Source organism: Peromyscus californicus, unplaced genomic scaffold (assembly GCF_007827085.1).
Source record: "Peromyscus californicus insignis strain IS unplaced genomic scaffold, ASM782708v3 Scaffold_16__1_contigs__length_79575227, whole genome shotgun sequence".
Lineage (NCBI taxonomy): Eukaryota > Metazoa > Chordata > Mammalia > Rodentia > Cricetidae > Peromyscus > Peromyscus californicus.
The window spans coordinates 15,999,274-16,021,573 of NW_026294458.1; the positions used below are offsets into that span (position 1 = coordinate 15,999,274).

A 22,300-nucleotide genomic window follows, 5' to 3' on the forward strand; every position below is an offset into this window, starting at 1 on the left:
TTCTTTTTGTTTTACAGGAAGGTGTGGGAGAGAACAAAAGGCAATTAGCTGCTTGTCTTTACTGTCTGGGACTGTGTTCACATGCTCAAATGGTCACGAAGGGCTGATTGTAACTGTGGGGTTGGGGAGTTTGGAGAGCAAAACCAGACTAAAGGCAAGTCCAGAAAAGTACTGATTTTTTTTTTCTTTAGAAAAGGAGCAGCAAGTTACAAAACTAAGATTCTCAAACAGGAAAGAACTTTAGAAATAGAATATGAGCTGAAATCAAGCTATGGCCCTACTGTGTGACTAGCACACTCTATAGTACCTTTTTTTTTTTTGGCGAATCAGTACCTGGTGTTTGTCTTGGCATATTGGGTGCCTCACCTCTTACTTATGGTGATTAATTTTAAGCCAATTTAGCCCACCTCTCTCTCTTCTTTGACAGTGATTGGCTGAGATATGGGGTTGTGACGCTAACCTAGCCAATGGGATGTGAAGAGAAGTTTGTTAAGGATTCTAAAAATACTTTCTTCATTCAGAAGGAGGTACCAAATACTTCCTCCTTCAGCCTGAGTGTGATGACCTATCAGCATGAGAAAGGGTTACTTCCTGTTGCGGTTGCCTTTCGGATTGCCAAGGGCCAAGACAGCCCAAAGCTATCTCTCCCAGAGCCTTCTCAAGCTGAAGGCTCATATTAAGCCTTTAGAACCCCAGCAGGATTTCCACTTGCCTAATGCCCTCTTGGACGCTATGAAGATTCTGGATACAGGCTTCCCTGACTTCAGTAAGATTCTGTTTGTTTTCTTCGTATTGATAGGTCATTTTGCTGATACTTTGTGAGCCAGCATTTGAAAACAGTAAACAATGGCCGGGGTGGTACAGATCTCTCTCATTTACTGTAGTATCTTCGCTTTTCTTCACCATAAGGAGGTACCCGAGGCAGGCGACTTCATAATGAAAAAAAAAATTTTTTTTTTTCCATAAAGAAAAGCTTCTTTAGCTTCCAGTTTGAGAGGTTCAGGGCTTGGCTCAGCTGCAGCAAGGGCCCTCCTGGCTGTTGCTTTCTCATGGTAGAGGTTCCAGGGTTGGGCTTGTTCTTACGGCAACCCATTCCGAAAAGAACCCCTGTAAGTCGGGCATGGTGGCACACACCTGAGGTTCCAGGACTGAGGGCGGAAACCGTAGAGGCCCTGCCTTACACGACCAGACTCTGTCAAACAAACAAACAATAAAAAAGGACTTACTTTAATCCCTTCTGAAGGCTGTGACTTTAACGACCTACACCTCTCAGAGGCTCCAGTTCTTAGAGTTTCCACCTCTCCCCGCTGTCACATTGGATATGAAGTCACCAGTGCGTAAGCTGTTGGGGCACAAACCACATCCAAACCCTGTTATCCGGCTTCGAGGGGAGGGCTGCCCTTCGGCCTTCTGCCTCAATACCTGCTGTCTTTGCATGGTTTCCTGTGGGCCTCCCATTATACAGCGTCTTCCGATTTCCATCTTCTTCAGATATGGGGATCTTTCTTGGAGTTTGAAAAAGGAGAAGCTGCCCGGTGGTGGCGGCGGCGGCGGCGGCGGCGGTGGTGGCGCACGCCTTTAATCCCAGCACTCGGGAGCCAGAGCTAGGCAGATCTCTGTGCGTTCAAGGCCAGCCTGGTCTACAGAGCGAGATCTAGGACAGGCACCAAAACTACACAGAGAAACCCTGTCTCAAAAAACCAGAAAAAAAAAAAAAGAAAAGAAAAGAAAGAGGGGAAGCCGTAGATCTTCTCAGCAAACATCCTCTCACACTTCCTCACCTTCCTTCGAGTAATCTAATTTCTTTCAAATACCCACCCCCTCAATTCATAAGTAAAAGACTAGAAACATGATGTAGAGGCCGTAAATTTGCTTCCTTGCCCCTTCACGATTTTCTTAGGTAATTCTCAAGCTTTAACAAGCCCGTTCAAAACCATCCCATCTCACCAGGTGATGGTGGCACACACCTTTAATCCTAGCACATAGGAGGCAGAAGCAGGCAGATCTCTGTGAGTTCGAGGCCAGCCTGGTCATCATAGCTAGTTGTGGGACAGCCAGGGCTACACAGAGAAACCCTGTCTCAAAAAAAACAAAACAAAACAAAACAAAACAAAACAAAACAAAACAAAACAAATAAACCTGTCCCATCTCAGTTTTGCTTTTACAATCCTAATTGCTTTTCCCCTTTGGGAGGGGGGCTCCCAGGCCACATTTGCTAGTACAGCCCACGTTCTAGTTGGATTTGCTGTCCAACAGTTGTAGAAACCAATGTGCTTGGGAAATGGGTTCCAAGGCTTCTGTCTGATGTGTGATCTTGAGCTGAGTGATCTTGGACTAGTCATCCCTCCTGTGAGCCTGATTTCCTTCTCTGTCAGGGAGGGGACAGGACTGGATGGTCCCCCAAGGATCCGACAGCTCTTGGAGACCTCGAAGTTTATTGAAAGAGAAGGCATTCGTAAGATTTATGAGTGGTTATTTTTTAATTATGAAAACAAAACATGTTTGTTGCAAATATTAGAACAACACAAAAGTCTGCAAAGCCGAATTGCCTGTGTCCTTCCTTCCTCCACCAAACCCCAGAGACCATCTTTTGGGGCCTGTGTTTGCCAAGAGCACTTAGTGCATTTGTGTGATGCTGACCTCAGTGACACCCCCACACCCTACCCCCCACCACCCAGTTCACTGGATAATGAAGGGCTGTGCTGAGGAGAAACTGTGTGAGTTTTTACACACACACGGTTCTCTTTTCCTTGGAGGACAATCAGAGACTTCAGTGTTGTTGAAGAATTGCAGAGCTCTGCTGCCTGTGACCTCACTTACGTCTTCATCAGAAAATACAACACAGAAATCCCAGCCTCAGTTTGCAGGGCCACATCTTACGGGCAGCTGGTAGCCAGGGATCCAACCATCCCGTAGCAGCTGCGGTGGGAAGTTCAGGTTCAGAGATTAGGCATTGATTTCAGTGCTCTGTTCTTTCAACCAGCCTAAGTGTTGCCTCCTGATGCTTGCCTATGTTTTTAATCAATTAGAGTTGGGCTCTGTGGCCGAGAAGAGAGACGATGCGTGTTATTGTCGAACAGCAATGAGATGCAGTCTACCACCTTCTGTTGTCGTCTACACCTGCCTTCACAAGGGCAAAAGCAAGGTGTGTGTGTGGGCAAGGGGTGAGGGGGATAGAACTCAGGATGGACTCAGATGTGCCCCTGAAGGATGGCTGGTGCTGAGGAAGGGCGAGTCCTGGGAAAGGTGTGCAAGGGAGGCACAGAGCATGGACTGTTTCTCTCTGTAAGATACAGGGGAGTGAGGAAGAGGGTAAGGGGCTAGGCCTGGGGCGTTCCAATGGGCTAGATAGAGAAGCTGGGTGACTAGACCTGACCTATAGCACAGAATGAGTGATTCAGTCTTCAAAGGGACTGAAGAGCTCATTAGGGACTGAAGAACCAGGGAGCAAAAAATCATAAATCGTTATTACAGTACTGCTCAGTACTACTGTTAGCTCATCCATCCATCTACCCATCCATTCATTCATTCGTTACTAGGTGAACATTGCTTCCAGTTTTCATCTCCCCCCTCCCCTAGGCTGGCCTCAAGCTCCATATGTAGCCGGAGATGACCTTGAGCTTCTGATCTTCTTGCTTCTGCTGGAATTACAAGCATGGATCACCACGCCCAGCTTGAGTGAGGTCAGGAACCAAACTCAGGACTTCCTGCATTCTAGGCGAGTGTTCTGCCAACTGGGCTACATCCTCAGCCCCGCCTCTTGTCTTGAAGGAGAGATTTCAGCTGAGAGACACGGGCAGTTTAAGAAGTTTTCTTAGCAAAGCAAAATACAATAAGGCAAAGGATGGGGGGGGGGGCTGTTGACCTTAAAGGCCTGTGGTTGGCAGACCATTGGGTTCTGCATTGTGGATTTTAAAGGCGTTTTATGAATATTCATGAAATGAGTGACAGCTTTGCAAGGTACCCTGACCTGGTTCACCTCCCAAATCAGGGTAGACCAGATCTTCCTTCTAGGGTACTTCTTCCCATTATTCCCTTGAAAAGCCCACTGGGAGTGGGGGTGGGGTGGGGTGGGCGGGGAGTCAAAACCATAATGCAAATTATCCCCCCCCCCCCCCCCCCCCCCCCCCCCCCCCGGCTGAGGACTGAACCCAGGGCCTTGTGCTTGCTAGGCAAGCGCTCTACCACTGAGTTAAAACCCCAACCCCGCAAATGATTTTATAATGAAGTGCAGACCCTTCTTTAATGCACGTGTGCAGCAACCAAGAAAGCACCCTGAGTTTCTGATACAGTGGGAGGGACATAGATGTTTCAAGTGTGTTTTATCACAAGGGGTGTTCTGATCACCAAGAGTTGCAGCTACGCTGGTACAATGCTTGTCTTCTTGGCTCCCTCCCAACTAGCCCCTTGTCTAACCCAGGAGACCCAGCTACCATGATACAGCCTCGGTGTCCCTTGGTTACCTTATATTTAACTCCTTGCCTACCCAGTCTTACAATCATTCGCTAATTCATTCATCCATACATCCATCAAATGGTACTGAGGCTGTGTTTTGTGTTTGGGTACTGTGCGAGGTCCTGAGGACACAAGACAGATAATGAAATGGTTCTGGGTCTCATGAAAGGGAGGAGGCCAGTGCTGGATTTCAAGATGAGGCCAGGAAGAGGGGTGGGAATAGATGGGGTGGAGCTTGAGGCCCGGGGCTATGAAAGAGGGTGGAGGGAACAGATGTTTACAAGAAAGAACGAACTATGGGATGGGGTTGGAGGGTTGCTGCATCTTCTCGAAATCTGGCCGGGTCTAGGGCAGGGTCAGACCTGTGGGGAATGGAGAAGAGGTGATAGCTGGTTTCTGAGTTTATGATTTAGGGGTCTCAGAATATTGGGGTAGGAACTGGGACCACAGTTGGGGGAGGGGAGATAACTCCAAGGGCCTTAGCTCTGAGTCATAGCCTCACGGTCTCTCATCTCCAGACAGGCACCTGGGAGGGCCAGCTGTCCCTCTGCTCCTATCAGGAACCATTCATTCTCTGTTTTCTTTGTAGCAGTGAATTGAGACAACTGACTCTGAGTACTTTAATTGGGGAGCCTTGGGCTGTTCCTTACAAGGAATGCTGGCTGAAGTGGATGGAAAATTAGAGAATTCCAGGAATGGCAGGACAGAGACAGTGTAAAACATTTCAACCACACTCTGGGAGGATCTGTTCTTTATACGGTCTCACCTCACACTGGGCGCACTGGGCGCTTAGTTTTGTCGTCTATAAAAATGAATGCAATGATGTCATCACACAGGACCCCGTCGAGAATTAAGTTGCCGCCTCCAGCACACCATCCTGAAGCAGGACAGGTGATTGCTAAGCGTCCGTTTCCACCCTCAGCCTCAACCTCAACTGATGAATGGCCCCAGTGGAAAGAGAGTATTCTGGACTGTCTTACCTTGGGGATGTGAGCCCATGAAAGCCCTTGACTTCCCGCACCTACCCATGTGTAATTACCATTGAGATGTGGTAATTAATGACAATTACCGTCAAGTGTGGCCCGAGAGGTCAACAGGTGTATAAAGAGCAGGGAGAACTGAGGCCCCACCACAGCTCTCTGTGTAACAAATATGGGTGGGAAGAGGTGTCACTGGCTTGAAAGAGCCTGGGTGGCCAGAGGACTTAGAAGATGGTTGTGACTCTGCTGCTGTTAGCTACATAATCGTATGACACTATTCGATATCTTTGGGTTTTACTTCCTCACTTAAAGGACTCAGCTAGTGCCAGTCGGCTCTATTTACCACGTAGAGCTCATGCATACACTGGGAAGAGCATACCCTGTGATCTCCAGGTCAAGGAGTTAATAGTGCTTCTGTTTCCTCATTGGTGGAGGGTGGGATATTAACAGCTTCCCCCTCTCCTCCCTCATCTACCCAGCCCCAAATGCTGACCAGACACACTCTTCGATACATACAAAAGCCTTTGACCTCTTACTGTCCTTGCCGTGGAAAATCAGCTGTTTGCAAAAGTCCTTCCACTCTTAAACTTCTAGCACACTCTCGGCCACATGGCCACCTTCTGTTGAGCCAACTGGAGTATGGAGATCAAAGACCTTGGTTTGCCCTGCAGAGGAGTTGGTAATTTTCCCTTTCAGATCTAAGGCCTGTGGTAAGATAAAGATCTCAGCTTCTTCTTCTTCTTTTAAATCTCCTTTGCAGAAAATCCTCAAAATCTTAGAAACTTCTAGAAGCCTTTATTCCATCCTCTTCTCCATTTTTGCAGAGGAAAGCACAAAGGGGAGATGGAGAGCCTTAGAAAGCTTAGCAATCGACTGTCCTTGATCTCCTTGCTGGACCCTGTCTTTGGCCAGGAGGAGCCTGACTGACCGATGTAGAGAGGAATGAGAGGAAGGTTCTTGGGGAGGTTACTCCCATAGTCCAGTATGATATGATGGGGGCCTGTGTGGAGTGGGAAGGGGGTTAGACGTTTAATCCAATGACGATCGTCATAGTAAATTGGTGACTGGATGTGTGAGCGTCAGCAGGAACAGACGACGCCTGCTGTTGGTTGGTGCAGGACAAGGCATGTGTAGGAGGTGAGAGTTTGGAGGGTGGGCAGTGAGCTTTAGGCATGCTTGGGGAAGTAACCGTGGAACAGCCAGAGAAAGGCTTCCGGTGGATAGTGGCTGTGTGGCCTGAGCTCAGAGCGCAGATGGAGCGTGAGGCATGGTGCTCCTTCACCTGCAAGATCTAGAAACTGAACCATGGGAGGGGAGGGTCAGCAGAGGAGAATTCAGGGCAGGGTATAAATAGAGTCACAGATACCTTCCCCAGGAGGGTTATTCCTACTCTCCCAACACCTTTCTCTCAGACCAGCACTGCACACAATGATGTGTGTGTGTGTGTGTGTGTGTGTGTGTGTGTGTGTGTGTGTGTGTGTGTATAGAACAGAGCTAACCACTGAGAGGCTAAGTGGCTTTCTCTGATGCCCTGAATACAGCATTAAAAATTGTCCCCGCTAACCTGCCATCTGACTTCTCTCCAGCTGGTTGGTAATTTCTGTTAAATCCCAAATGACCGTGTGTGAGGTTCCCGGTGGCTTTCAAAGAACACAGGTCCCAGGAACACAAAAGCGCCCGGGAGATTTCTCAGCTCAGGGAGCTTAAGCTTCTTTTTCTTTAATTTTTAAATAACTCATTCCAGATTTAGCAAAAGATCCATTCAGAAGGAGCCTGGCCAGGCAGTGTGAGTTGACAGCTCTGTTTCTGAACAATCCATTACTTATTCAGCACCAGCCACGAAGCCAGCAGGTGCTGAGCTAAACTAAACTTGTAGGAGATGAGGGACAGGGAGAGTGGTGGCAGCCTGCTCTCAGGGTGGTCCCTCCAAAGAGGAAGACAAGAGGGTTGTGGTGAGTGTCTCCTCCCATTTGGTACAAGGGAATTTACGTGTTCCCCAGTGTGCTGGGTATTCCATTAGACCTTTCCATATGTGATGACTTAGTCCTCCCCCGTGACCTGTGGGGCACGGCACATCTCCACTGTACAGATAAGCGAAGGGGACCTTTGCAGGGGGTGGGTGTATTCGAGGGTGGACAGTGAAGAGACTGCCAATGTGACGGCTCCGTGGTATGGTTAAGGTTTATATTGAGGATGCAAGAGAGAGAACAGCCAGAGGCATGTGGAAGAGTCCAGAGCAGAGAGAGAAAGAAGCAGACTGGACATGGCCGGGCCTAGGGAAGCAGGACAGTGGGAGAGAGAAGAGAGAGAGAGAGAGAGAGAGAGAGAGAGAGAGAGAGAGAGAGAGAGAGAGAGAGAGAGAGAATATAAGTCTGAGCGGGAGATGAAGATATATATAGTGAGAATAACTGGGTTATAAGAAGGATGCGTAGCTGTGGAGGGGAAGCCTGTGAACTGGAGGGAGTTGAGGGTAGGGAGGAGATGAGAAGGGCCAGGACGCCAGCATGGACTTTGAAATGTGTAACAGGTACTTGTGATGCTGAGGGAGCCTGGAGGCTGCGTGGGCTTTGATGATTGGCCCCACAGCCCTAGCCAGATGTCCCTTCTGTCAGAGGCAAGGGGTAGATGGGAACCGGTTTCACAAGTTTCTGAGGAGTTCTGGCTTTTATCTAACCACCAGAAATCCTCCTATAGTCCAGGCTGAGCTCATTTCTGACTGTTTGGACAGCCTTTGAGACCCAACAGTGATCAGTTACAAAGGCCGCTGCGCTCAAGCACCTAATTCCGGGTCCAGAGCTCTCTTCTCAGTGACGTATTAGCAGGGCAGGAGGACGGTGTGGTAACTGCTCTTCTCCAAGACTGTCCCAGGGAACTGATTTTGGTATTTACCCCCTCTTGTATCTCCCTTCCATAGGGTATCTGGGCTGGCCCTATGTGGCTATTGTGGAGTAAATGATGCTAGAGATTTCTGAAGCTAGGGCCAGATGCTATATAGCTTGTTCTCTGAGATGCTTAGATGTTGGAGGAAGCCAGTAGCTATGAAAGATGTCTGATTTCTTGGAGACTGACTACCATGCTGTTCTGAAGCCCAAGCTAATCACAAGAAAGAGGGTATAGAGGAAGATGCCCCGTCTCTCTCCAGCTGCTCAAGCTATCCCAGCTGAGGCATAGATCACGTGAGTAAACAGTCCTTTGAGATGACATTCCCAGTAGTGTCTCCACCTCAGCTGTTTTCTGATGGTAACTGTGAGAGAGGCATCGTGGAACATCTACCCATCAAGGCCCAGGTGACCCTCAGGATTGTGGGAAATAATCTTTGCTGTCCACAACCAGGTTTTAGAGTAACTCATTTTTCAGTGACTTAGTGATATGTCAAAACTCAACCAATACAACTAATTTTCAGGATTATTTTACCCATAATAGACATTATGACCGGTTTGTATTGGCCATTTATTATGTGTCAGAGACTGTGCTAAATATTCTTTTTAAAGGGGATTTTGAAAGCTTTAAAGTATGCGTGTGTGTGTGTGTGTGTGTGTGTGTGTGTATGTGTGTGTGTGTGCGTGCATGCGTGCGTGCGTGCGTGTGTGTGTGTGTGTGTGTGTGTGTGTGTGTGTGTGTGTGTGCACATGAGTACAGGTACCTGCAAAGGCCAGAAGAGCGTGTGAGATCCACTGGAGTTACAGGTGGCTGTGTGCCACCTGATGTGGGTGCTGGGAACCAAACTCCAGTCTGCTGCAGGAGGACCAGGTGTTTTCAACCACTGAACATCTTTCCGGGTCCCACACTAAGTATTCTGGTTTATTATTCCACTTGATTTCCAGAGAAGCCTTATGAAACTATGCCTATTCTTTGGCATTGACATATAATGTTATAATTCTACCTAGTTATGGAGTAAAGTATGACAGTTTGATATATATATATCTATATATACATATATGTATATATAGATATATATCATGTATATAAATGGTGATATTTTATTTGTGCTTTGATAAATAAAGTTTGCCTGGAGATCAGGAGGAAAAGGCCAGCCATTTTAAGTAAACAAAGTCAGGCAGCACACGCCCTTAATCCGATGACTTAGCAGGCAGGGTCTCTGTGTGTTCAAGGCCACACTAGGGAACAGAGCCAAGCGTGGTAACACACGCCTTTAATCCCAGTACTAACCATAGAGACCTGGAGGTCTGTACAGATAGGCAGTGACAAGGAAGTGAGGTAGCTGGGCTAAGAGCCAATGAGAGGGCAGAAAAGCAAGGCATATAAAGGTGTGGGTAGACAGGAAGCAGCTCGCACTTGGAAGCTACAGAGTTGGTGGGGTAAGGTTGGCTAGTGGCTTTTCCTATTTCCCTGATCTCTAAGGCTTTCACCCCTATATTTGGCTCTGTGTTTTTTATTTAATAAGACCATTTAGAAATTCATCTACATATATATGTATATATACATATATATTTATGTATATATATATGGTATAACATTAGAAAATCGGGATAATTAGTACACCTATCACTTCAAACATTTACTACTTATTTGTGCTGGGAGCATTTAGAATCCTCTCTTATAGCTACTTGGAAACATATGATAAGTTGCTGTGGTCTCTAGTCATCTAGTTAAGAGACACTAGAACTCAATGCCCCTCGTTAACTGTATGTTTGTCTTCATTAACCAATGCTTCCCTAACCTCTGTCTCACACCCCCTTCCCAGTCTTTAGCCGTCTTTGAGTTTTGACCTGTCATCTTACTTTTGTGGCTCCCATGTAGCAGTAAGATCTCAAGGTATCTGTCTTTCTGTGCTCAGCTTATTTTACTTAACGTGACATCCTCCAGTTCCAACCACAATACTAACAATGGCAGGATTTCATTCTTTTTCCTAAGCCTATCTTACTGTGTGTATAGTTATCCAGTAAACTTGCTTCACATACTAGGAAGGTCCAGGGATGTTCTATATTAAGCCCAAGGTCACAGACTAGTAAGTGGAAAGGTCAAGCTTTAAAATCCCCCACACGCAAACTCATACGTAGCGCCATTGCATTTAAAGCTTCTCGATAGGGGGCAGGCAACTCTCAGGTGACCAGACTGATGGGTGGACTCAGATCTAGGGACTGGCCTCGGAAAGCCTCACCAAGCTTAGAGGGCTTGTCCTGGGAGGGGTAAAGCAGCTGTGGAGACCTACAGCTCTGGCTTTGTGGATTCATTCACACGGAGAAACAAATAGATGTGACCTTTTCCTTTTGAAATGTTTTTTCAAGGGAAGCCAGTGCTGCCAGCAGGGTCTAGATTGATGGCATCGGATGCCGAGACACGGAGCCCTCTACCTTCTGTCACTTCGCTTGGCACGTCGGATCAGATTAGCCAGAACCACAGCCAGGCTCAGAAATGTCACATCGATTGCTTACTCAGAACACGTTCCCCCGGCCTTTCCTCCCATCTAGTCTGTGGGACGTGAGGGCCTGCTGTAGACTTCATGTCTGCAGGGCAAAGGGAGCAGAAAAAGGAGACCTGAGTCACAAATCAGAAGGCACAGATAAGGGAAGGTGCAAGGTTAAGTCTCAGATGAGGACCCGTAGGCTGACATTTGGGGTTGCTCCCTCTCCCTCTGGGTGGGCCTTGGGGAGCCCCAGGCGAACAAACACGCAGAGACTGTGTCACTGTGTAGCATGGCCCCTGCAGGACTGCTTGAGAACAGAGTGCTGGGCAGGGCTGAGTTCTGTGACTCCAGATCAGGGCCTCTGTGTGCAAAGATGCTTTCCATCAGCCCCCACCTCATCTCCTACACATCTACAGCCCCTCAGAAGCGTCGGCCATTTGAGGGCAGGTGAGCATGGATGCCACCTAGAAAACAGCATGAGGCGGTGTTGAAAAACACTAGATGACGCCTGTTACAAGAAGAATCAGCTTGGTGGGCCAGATCCTATACCCTCAGGCTCCCAGGGCCTCCATCCTGCACCCAGATTCTCTTCTCATCGGAACCCTGTCTGCTCCTCAGAGCCTGCCTGGTCTTCCCCTCCACTGGGGAAGCCCACTTTCCACCTTGGGCATTTTGATCCCAAGTCTCCCTTTGAATTTTGCTTACTTTTTGTTTTTTGTACCCACACACCACATGTATTATTACATTGACTTACTTAGTCTTCCGTACATTGATTCTTTTATTGTCCTTAAATTGACTGATTTTTGAAAGAGAAACAGTCTGATGCAAACCAGAACCATTTGCTATAAATAGGAGTCACCTGTATGAACAAATACAGTGTTGGCTGCCAAGGACCTGGGCTTGCAACTTACTCTGTGTTTATGGAAGGGAATATTGCCATCTGTGAAAGATACACTAATGAGACACTCTTCTACAGGGAACCAAGGTAGTCCAGCAGAGTGGCATTGGCTGCTGACTCTTCCATTAATGCTAATTAATTAATGAATTAATGTTCGGGCTGAAGATCTCTTCTCCCACCCATGGCTTAATTTTCATGTTTTGATAATCATGGACATTCCAAATTTAGCCTTGCCTCCAAATTTAGGTTTTCTTGCTGTTCTGTGGACATCGCTGAGTTATTTTTCCAAATATTTATAGCAACAGGGTCCTATTTTATAGTAAGCAGACAACACTCACGGTGATCTGTCTGTCATCTTGATGTCCTTAGTCCCAGTTCTAGCCTGCCAGAGGTCTCAGGCCCTGTGAGTCAGCAACCGTGCTCTTCGTGGTGTGCGTGCAGGATGAGCGAGCCGCAGGATGAGCGAGCTGCAGGGTGAGTGAGCCGCAGGGTGAGCGAGCCGCAGGATGAGTGAGCTGCAGGAGATGAGCGAGCCGTAGGGTGAGCGAGCCACAGGGTGAGCGAGCCGCAGGATGAGCGAGCCTCAGGATGAGTGAGCCGCAGGATGAGTGAGCCGCAGGAGATGAGTAAGCCGCAGGATGAGTGAGCTGCAGGAGATGAGTGAGCTGCAGGAGATGAGTGAGCCGCAGGATGAGCGAGCCTCAGGATGAGCGAGCCGCAGGATGAGCGAGCCTCAGGATGAGTGAGCCGCAGGATGAGTGAGCTGCAGATGAGTGAGCTGCAGGATGAGTGAGCTGCAGGAGATGAGTGAGCTGCAGGATGAGTGAGCTGCAGGAGATGAGTGAGCTGCAGGAGATGAGTGAGCTGCAGGTTTGCACGCAGTATCTTCTGTGCTGCCTGCTGAACACTCAGGTTTGTCCTGCTGAATGGGATTCAGTGCCTTGGGACTGCTTAACAGGCCCGGGCTACTCTGAAGCTGATTTCATAGCACCATACCACACAATACCACCATACCTCATGCTACACACACAAGCCACTTCCTGGCTCAGATCAATCATGCCTTGCAGTGTACAGTTCAACAAATTTTGTACAATGAAAAGAATTTGCAAAATCAAATGCATCGTGCGTGAGGGCTTGTTGTCTGGAGTTGTACACATTAGTGAGAGGAAGCCCTTGAAATCAGTGGACCCACTACATGCATTCATTGCTTCCTCATCCATTCAGCAAACTCTAGCAAAGCACCTACTGTGTGCCAGGCCTTGGGGGGTGGGGGGGTGGATAAGTAAGTTGTGTTTCTACTCTGGAGAGGGTCATCATTCAGAAAGGGTGATAACGTGAGTCCGGGACAATCGTTGCAAACCAAGGCAACCCAGGCACGAGCCAAGTGCAGGGAGAGTTGGAGAACCCTGAGTTCCCACCGAAAGACCTGGAAAAAGTAGCACGAAGCGATGACCTTTGAATGAAGCTTTGAGAACGAGCCAGGCTTGTCAGAGAAAGGGCATTCCAGGCTAACAAACAACCAGGGAACAAGAGCCCGGAGGCTCCTGTCTGTGTTTTCTAAAAGTGATCAATTGCCAGAGCTGGTTACAGTCTAGGATATCTGTGGGGAGGAACAGGAGACGGAGCTAGAGAGAGGTAGTAGACCTGGAAGGGCTTTTGGTGTCTAGCAAAGGGGTGCTGTTGGGGTTCCTTAAAGGGGGAATGTAACAGAGTGGCTAATTCCTGACTCACAGAGTTCTGCAGGGCCTGTGAGTCCCTGGCACAGAAGTTCAGTTTCCCATGATGGAAGAGGCACATGGGAGTGAGCAGAGAGCAGTGCTCAGGGATTCTAGGGAGGTGCTCGCACGGGGAGCAGTCCCCCAGGAGAGATGGACCCCTTTTGACAGTCTGTATTCACTTTTCTTTGGGTTTCAGAAATGATGATTGGTGTTTCAGCAGCCCTTTTGAGCCCCAAAGCTGCCTTGAGGATGAAAGTCAGGCATGGGGATGGCCGAAGAAAAAGAGCAGACAGCAACCTTGTATGTCATCTCTTCTGCATGAAAAATATACAAGGTGTGTGTGTATGTGTGTGTGTGTGTGTGTGTGTGTGTGTGTGTGTGTGTGTGCACGTGCGCACACGCGCCCACATGTGATTGTGTGTGTATACACGTGTGCATATGCAGGTGTGTGTGCAATTGAGAACGGGGACTAATGACTGATGTCTTCCTCACTTTTCACCTGGATCACACCCATTAGGCTAGCCTGGCTGGCCAGCGAGCGCCAGGGATCTTCCTGTCTCCACCCTCCCAGTACTGAGATCACAGGCTACACTGAGCTTTTAAAATGGATGCTGGAGATTCAAACTCAGGTCTCCGTGCTTGTATGGCAGGCACTTTACTGACTCAGCCATCTCGCCAGCCCCCAGGCCTTTATTTAAATTAGCATTACTTTTGGGGGGTTCTAGGGTGCTCAGCCAAACCTAACAGCAATTCATGAGCGCCTCTTTGACTTCTAGGCCATGGTTGATAACTTTCATATCTGGGTCTCCTTTGTACCTACGAATGTTATTTGTGTGTTGGGTTTTGTTTTGTTCTGTTTCTTGATCTTACTTCTTGATTTCCCTGGTGATTTTGCTGACTCTTGTTTCATTTTTGTTTTTTTTATCAGACAGATGGAATTTCACTGTGCTACCCAGACTCATTTTTAACTCACGGATGGGCTCAGGTGGTCCCCCTGCTTCATCCTTTCCAGTCCAGCGAGGACTGCAGGTGGACCTGGCTTTCTGGTCAATTTCAATGGGATGCCAGACAGTGTATAAAGCAGTGTTATCAAAGGCAGGACCTGCCAGTCGTGTGTAGATTTAAAATTTACAGTGACACAGAATTTAAACTTCAGGCCCCATTTCCCCAAGAGAGCGCTGGGTGTTCAGCTCTAGTTCCCCAAGCCTGAGCTGCTGAGCACAAAAGGGCAGACGGCTCACAGGGCTCATGCCAAGCTCATTGATTCCATTTCCCTCCTCTCTGGGATCTTGGCCTTTCCGGAACCTTCGGTCTTGGTAGCTCTCCAACGACTTTAAGTGGATTTTAAAAGTTCACATTTTACATCATTTTCTAGCTATTGTTGGCAGTACGGTTGGTCTGATGTGATCTAGTTGGTCATAGCTGGGATCTGAAGTCACATTTCTACTGCAGGCAGGTAGAGCAGAGGAAGTCCGGGGGAGTCGTCTAGGGAAAAGCAACTGGAGCTTGAAGGCAGGTCAGGGAGGGAGGGAAGACAGTATGAAGACATCTGGGTGATTTAGGAAAAGAGACCTGGCTGGGTCAGCCTTGGGTGGGACATGAGGTTTGTGTATATTGGGGGGAGGGTGCTCAAGACAGACTCCCAGGCCCTGGCTCTCAGCTGGCTTGGGCCAAAGGGTGGGGGCACCATTTTAACATTATCTAAAGGAGTGGGGCTTGGGGAGAAGTCTTTCTGATGGAAGTGGGTGCAGGTGCACCAAATGCACCACGGACAGTGTCCTGGGCCAGTGGCATTGTCTATGCTAGCTGTGGCTTCTCAGTGGTCTAATACGCGTGCTTCTGCTGTCGAGCAGCTGCGGTCCCCCTCCTCCCCCTCCCTCACCTTCTTTCCACCCTGTTCCTTTTCTGCTTGCTTCAGGACGATTACGAGTGAACCTCTAGAACTCATAATATCCAGTGTCTGATCACAGAGTTTTTCTCCTCGTGGATAAGAGTTAATACAAATCTAGCACATAAACACATCTCATTTCTCAGATACTTGTAGAACTGATAGGAAAGGGCTGGAAGAGAGACAGGGAAGGTGGAACAGGGTGGCTCTTACAAGCAGCTGGTAGTATTGTGTGTACCTATGCTTCACTGAAGCCACGAGAATAGCCGATATTTCCCTGAAATTGTGAAACCCAAGAAAGAAAAGGAGCTTCTAGGTGTGCATTTGTCCTATCATTTCTCCCAGCCTAGGTGTCAGGGTCCCTTTAGTGATGCTGAGACAATTCCAGGGCTCGGTATGACCTCCTTCTAATGTGCCGCTATGCACGCTAAACAGAGGTTCGCTCACATTTACTCTTCAGTTGGGGAGCATCAGGGGCCCTGTCAGGTTTGAGTGACCCTCTCTCCTGGTGGTGGCTTGTCTAACCAAAGAGCAGGCTCTGCTCTCCACCTGGCTTAAAGGCTGCCTGGGGCATAAACCATCTATCCAGGGGCAGGTGCCCTGAGCTGCAGGCCCAGAGGCACAGTCAGACTTAAGGAGTCACTGGGCCAATGTGGCTCTTAAAGTCTACCAGAGGGTGGGAAGGGACCAGAACATTGCCTATAGATCAGTTTCTGCTTTCCTGACCCAAGGCCTGACCATGGAAGACCCTACTTACTGGCATTTGACTTTTCTCTGGGCACAGTGAGGAGTCAGTCAGGAAGTTAAGTGACTTGATTTATTCTTTGGAAATTTGGCTGTGGATAAAAATGGATGGGACGGGAAGAGATGGTGAAAACGGTTTGGATCTGCTATATCAGGAAAGTTCAAGGGAACATCGGCTCTTCTCTTCACTCAGTCGAGTTGGGGGCCATGCAGAGGACAAAGACACAAGAGGATGTGGGCAAGGTCGGGGCGACCTCTGGATGCTCTCCTCTGGGTTAGACTCTCAGGTATAACCACAGGATTAGGGAACAAGATAGTTCTGTTTGGGCCTGTGGTTTCAAGTGTCTGTGGAAGATTTCAGAAGCTGTATAGAGCCAGGCACCAGGCAGAGGTGGTACACACCTTTAATCCCAGCCTTTAATAATCAGGAGGCAGAGGTAAGTGGATCTCTGAGTTCAGGGCCAGCCTGGTCTACAGAGGGAGTTCCAGAACACCCAAGGCTACACAGAGAAACCCTGTCTTGAAAAAATCAAAGGAAGAGGAGGATGGATTGACAGTTAAGGACTAAACGAGAGGTTTGGATTTGGTCTTTGGTCAGAGTGGACTTCTCTGGTCCCCCATGCTTCATACTCCCTAAGGTGGGTGTGGTCTATGTGTGGGTTGATCCTTAGCTTTCACTTCTGTCCATATTTTCTCAAACTGTCTTTTATTAGGCCTCTCCAGAAGGTCATGCTCTGTGGCTGGCCCTGTCTGTGATCCCCAGTCCTCCTGACAATCCATCCAGCTATGCCTGTGGGGAGCTGGAGTTTGGACTGGGGTGTGCCTATCTTTAATTTTTAAAAATGATTATTTTATTATTATTATTTATTTTATAAATTATTTGAGCATTTCATACAATGTATTTTGATGGCATTCATTTCCCATTCCTCACCCAACTTCTCCCACATCCACTCCCACCTTCCAGGCTCCTCCCAACTTCATGTCCACCTATTTATTTATTTATTTTCCCCATGTCCTTTAAAAAATCCTTTAAAGATTTATTATTTTGTGTATGAGCATTTTGCCTGGATGCATGTTCATGCACTGTGTGTGTGCCTGGGCCTGCTGAGGTCAGAAGAGGGCGTCAGGTTCCACTAGGACTACAGTTAACAGCTAACTGTGAGCCCACATGTGGTGCCGGGAATTGAACCCAGGTCCTCTGCAAGAGCAGCAAGTGCTTTTGATGCCCGAGTCATCTCTCCAGTTCCTCCTCCTTCTCCTCCTTCTTCTATTTTTTATTAAATAACTCACCGAGTCCAATTTGTGCTGACTATCTCCTCATGAATGCGGAACTATTCACAGGAATGTGGTTAACCCACCAGGACCCACGTCCTTAAAGAAAACTGGCTCTCTCTCTCTCTCAGAAGCTATCCATTGCCCACAGCTCCTCAGTTAGGGTAGAGGCTCATGACCTCCTGCTCCCTCCATGATAGACTGTTGACTGGCTTGATCTTGTACAGCTCTTGTGCAGACAACCACAGCTGCTGTGAGCACATGAGCTGCATAAGTGCTGTGGTTCTGTCATACACAGAAGACACACTTTGTCTCCAGGTCTCCCCAAACTCTGGCTCTTACAGTCTTTCCACCTCTTTTTTCCCCCAATGGTCCCTGAGCCTTGAAGAGAAGTGTGTGTGTGTGTGTGTGTTGTAGTGGGTAGCCATTCCAGCTTTGGTCTGGAAGTTCCAATCCCCATTGTGGCTTTGGTAACTATCACGCCCACAAGGCGAGGCCAAGGGAGGGCCCTGAAGACCTGAGATCGGGACGTGCTGTGCACTCTTGCTGCTGGGAGCCCGGATGCTAGAGGTGGATGGAAGAGAGTTCTCCAGAGAACATCGCCGGACTACTGTTGTGTCTTTCCCAGAACCCTCAACCTACATATCCCTTCATTTGTAAGTTACGCCATTAAATAAATCTCCTTTTAACTACATGGAGTGGCCTTAATAATTTCACCAATAGCATGTGACAATCTCTGCACTTTGATCCATTTTGGGTTTCTACATTAATCACCACCCACTGCATAAACTTCTCTGATGAGGTCTGAGAGCTGCAGTAATCTATGGGTGGAGAGATACAGGCTACTGTGTCCATTTAGCAGAATGGTTGTAGTTAAGGTTCACCCCTGAGGCCCGTGAGTACCCCAACCACGGGTTCCTGGCCAGGTTCACAGTAATACCTGGCAATCTTGATGTTCTAATGGGAGACCAAGAACTCATAAGTGAAAGAAATTTTTAACTTCTCAAGGCTGACTCAGCCCTTGTGAGAATCATGGAGGAGGGCACACGTGGAAAAGGCATTGTTGGGGGAAGCTCGGTGGTACTGGAAGAATCTTGAGGAATATACTCTAAACTTAAATTGCAGTGCACAGGTAATGGTCCAGTATTCAGCTCCCGTTAACACCTGCTTCACAATGTACTCTGCTTTTCCATTGCCAGCCCCAAGGCCTCTGGACCAGACCTTAGTGCCTTTGTGATCATGATATATGCATGTAGCTTTGTCCTACAGGATGGACTTCCCCACATCTCCTTCCAATGTGCCAGGACATATCCAATGTCCCCTCTTCTCCGCTGCTTCCCTGTGATGCCATGGATGGGTTCTAATCTGGTATAACTGAGGACACAACCTGGCTCCTTTATGTTTGCACACTTGTCTCACCTCTCCGCTGCAAACTCCCCGAAGGCCCCTGTTATTCTTCTAGAGGTGGTACCTCATCCAAGGCCAATCACACAGGTACGTAAGCATTGTTGGAGACACCTGTCAATAAAACCATCACACATGCACTCTAGAAAACTCTTCAGCTTGGCTGTGGAAGACTTGACCTCAGGCCTCATCTCTCTTTTTCATACTTGGCTTCCTGAGTCACCCTGGATGGGGCATTTCTCTAAAGGAAGATAGAATCGATGGTTCAGATCGAACCCTATCTGGATGCTCTGAAATTGACAGGCTCATTCCACTTCCTACAGACTGAGAGTAAAGACCCCAAAGACACAATGCCCTTCTATCCATAGCTTAGAGGCTTGCAGATCTGGCCAGCCTATGTAGCAATGGGAGTCAGGGAAAGCTTCAAGGAAGAGGTGCTGGGGGCAGCGGAGGAGGAGAGTACAGAGGGAGAAAGGGCCAGGAAGACAGACGTTCACAATAGCACACAAGAAATAGTGTATGCGTGGGGCAGGGAGGACTGTCTTAGGTGGGCCAGGCAGCTCTCCGTCCGTCCGAGTTGCTTGTCACATCTTAGCCTTTTCAAAGACTGAAGAGGAAGATTACAAGAAATGAAGATCCTGGTGCCCTCCCTAGCTAGAGGAAAAGGAGACGGGCAGAGCTGGCCCAGGGCCTCAAGGAAGGTATGCCGACCGCACTCTGGGGCTTGTTTTGTGTCCCAAGTTTATTTGCGAGTCATCGGAGGCGGCTTGGCACATCTGTCTTTCCGATTTGCCAGGTGCCGCATGCCGGGTTCTGTGCCCAGAAGGTGTTTCGTAAAGGCTCAGCAGGGAACTAGCAATCAACCAAACAGCCTTGGAGGATTTTGTTCATTGCTCTTGGGGGCAGGGATGAGGGTTGAGTAATTTTCCAAAGCTCTGGAGGCCTGGCGAGGCCGGTGGTGAACCCACAGGGGTAAATTGCTCGCCCCTGTGAAGTGAATGAGCTCTCCCAGGGCACCGAGCGGTTAGAGGGAGAAGTAATTCACTAAATGGTGCCTCCTGCCGCAGACGCGCAGGAGCTTGGAAATTAACTTATCACCGAACATTTCAGAGGAGAATTATTTTATCAGGATGGCTGTAATAGAGACTGGAGCTAGTCTTGTGACTCCCCAGGATGGCAGATCTTGAGAGGCCCAGGCAACATCTGTTCATGTAACCGTGCTTGTGGCAATAAAACTTTGTCTTTTGACTCCGGCGATGCTGCTAGGAAACTGAGAATCAGAAAGTGGAGAGGACCCCAGGGCCATTCAAGGACCCTTGGCTGCCAGAGTGGTGTCTGTGCTCTGCTGACTTCTCACAGCCCTGGGGATGCTCCCCTCCCTGTTAGGAGGTCCCCGGATGTGTCACTGGGTCCTTTTGTGGCACCTAACTCTTCATCTACGTACTTCTCCTCTGTCTGCAGGTCCCACAGGGTCCCTCCAGCCCCTGCTGCATGAACTGTGAACTGGTCCATGGTGTTTCTGAACAATGAGAGCCTGTAAAGAGTCCGAACTCTCTTCCTTTGGAATGAGAATTTGGAAAAGAAGTCAGGAACACAGGCAGGGGAATGTCCTGGTGTCTGCCCAGGGTTATGTGTGACCCCTTAGCTCCGGGTACTTCGTGATAGAGGTGTGTTCAGAGTATGATGGGAACAGTGGCATGGTTATAAAACTCTGTGGAGGGAAGCCCTGAAAACCCTTTGACAGGGCCTGTGAGATGGCCTGTGAGGACAAAGGTGTTTGGTACCAGCCTAACAACCTAAGTTCCATCCCCAGAACCCACATGGTGGAAGAAGAGAACCAACTGTCCATTGACTTCCACATGTGTGCTATCTCACACACATACACATACACATACACATACACACACACACACACACACACACACACACACACACACACAAGCTTGTGTACATGTGTGCACACACACAAATAAGTAAATGAATGTAATCTAAAAAGAATCTGTGACTGACTCAGTAATGGCTAACAAATCGTCCATGTCCTCCGCCTACAGAGGAGGCCTGCTGGAGAGAACCTGTAGAGCAGCGGTTCTCAATCCGTGGGTCATGACGCCTGGGGGTGTCAAATGACCCTTTCACAGGGCTTGCCTAAGATCATCCCCAATGTCAGATATTTAGAGTCATAACAGAAGCAAAATTACAGTGATGAAATAGCAACAAAATAATTTTATGGCTGGGGGGGCGGGTCACCACAACGTAAGGAACTGTAGTAAAGGGTCACAGCCTTAGGAAGGTTGACAACCACTATCAAGGCCAACTAGCCTTGGGTTGGAACTGCCCTTAAAACTCACCCATTGTTGCTGGGTGGTGGTGGTGGTGGTGCACATTTTTAATCCCAGTACTCCAAGGCAGAGCCAGGCGGATCTCTGTGAGTTCAAGGCCAGCCTGGTCTACAGAGCGAGATCCAGGACAGGCACCAAAACTACACGGAGAAACCCTGTCTCCAAAATCTAAAGAAACCCCTCCCCCATGGCTTCCCTCCCCAGCCTCCTGATGTTGCTCTGTGTCTGCGTCCCAGCCTTTCTACGTTTGTGTTCAATCAGCAATTACTATAATCCAGATGTAGCTAGTTTTCCTGCCTGGCCCACAGTCAGGACAAATCTCTCTCACCCACCAGTCCCACAGCCACTCAGACCCAACCAAGTGAACACGGAGACTTATATTGGTTACAAACTGTATGGCCGTGGCAGACTTCTTGATAACTGTTCTTACAGCTTAAATTAATCCATTTCCATTAATCTATACCTTGCCACGTGGCTCGTGGCTTACCGGCATCTTCACACGCTGTTTCTCATCGTGGCGGCTGGCAGTGTCTCTGACTCAGCCTTCCACTTCCCAGCTTTATTCTCCTCCTTGTCCCGCCTATACTTCCTGCCTGGCCAATGGCCAATCAGTGATTTATTTATTGACCAATCAGCAACACACTTGACATACAGACCATCCCACAGCATCCAGACCTTTTGGGTTGCAAGATCCTCGCTCTGTACAGCTGCCCACTATTTCAGGACCCCTGCTCATAGATGAGTCAAAAGCCCGTCTGAGCTCAGGGACCTACCGGAGCACTTTCAGGGACCCTCGTGGAAAATGGCATCCATGACTTTCCTCCGTACAGGTCGCTGTGCAGTGAGTCCCGCTGTCTCTCTCCCCTGTTCTTGCTGAGGGGCTGACTTGAGGAAGTCAGCATGGGTTGGCATGCTGAGACACTGGCTGGGATGCAGGCAGAGGCCAGAAGATCACAGAGGTAGGGCCACAGGTGGAGGCCCAGCCTCTCACCTCAAGTGTTAGGAAGCTGAACTGAGCCTGCTCGTGTTTCCCCAGACATGGTCAGGAGGAAGGAGCTGGGGGGAAGAGCTCAGAGATGGCCCCAGGGAGTAGGGACTCTGCCATCTCTGTCACCCTGGGCCATTTATTCTACTGGGCCCCTCTTTCCTTCTTTCTTTCTTTTTTTTTTTTTTTTTTTTTTTTTTTGGTTTTTGGTTTTTCGAGACAGGGTTTCTCTGTGTAGCTTTGCGCCTG

General features: G+C 48.5%; 1 long non-coding RNA gene across 1 annotated transcript; it reads left to right on the forward strand.

The window, feature by feature from the left end:
- The first annotated feature begins 615 nt into the window (after positions 1–615).
- LOC128111955 (uncharacterized) lies at positions 616–18,017 on the forward strand. The gene is made up of 5 exons (XR_008218788.1): positions 616–766; positions 3,030–3,145; positions 3,580–3,683; positions 13,616–13,753; positions 14,348–18,017. It is a non-coding gene; the product is annotated as an uncharacterized LOC128111955 (long non-coding RNA).
- The last annotated feature ends 4,283 nt before the right edge of the window (positions 18,018–22,300 follow it).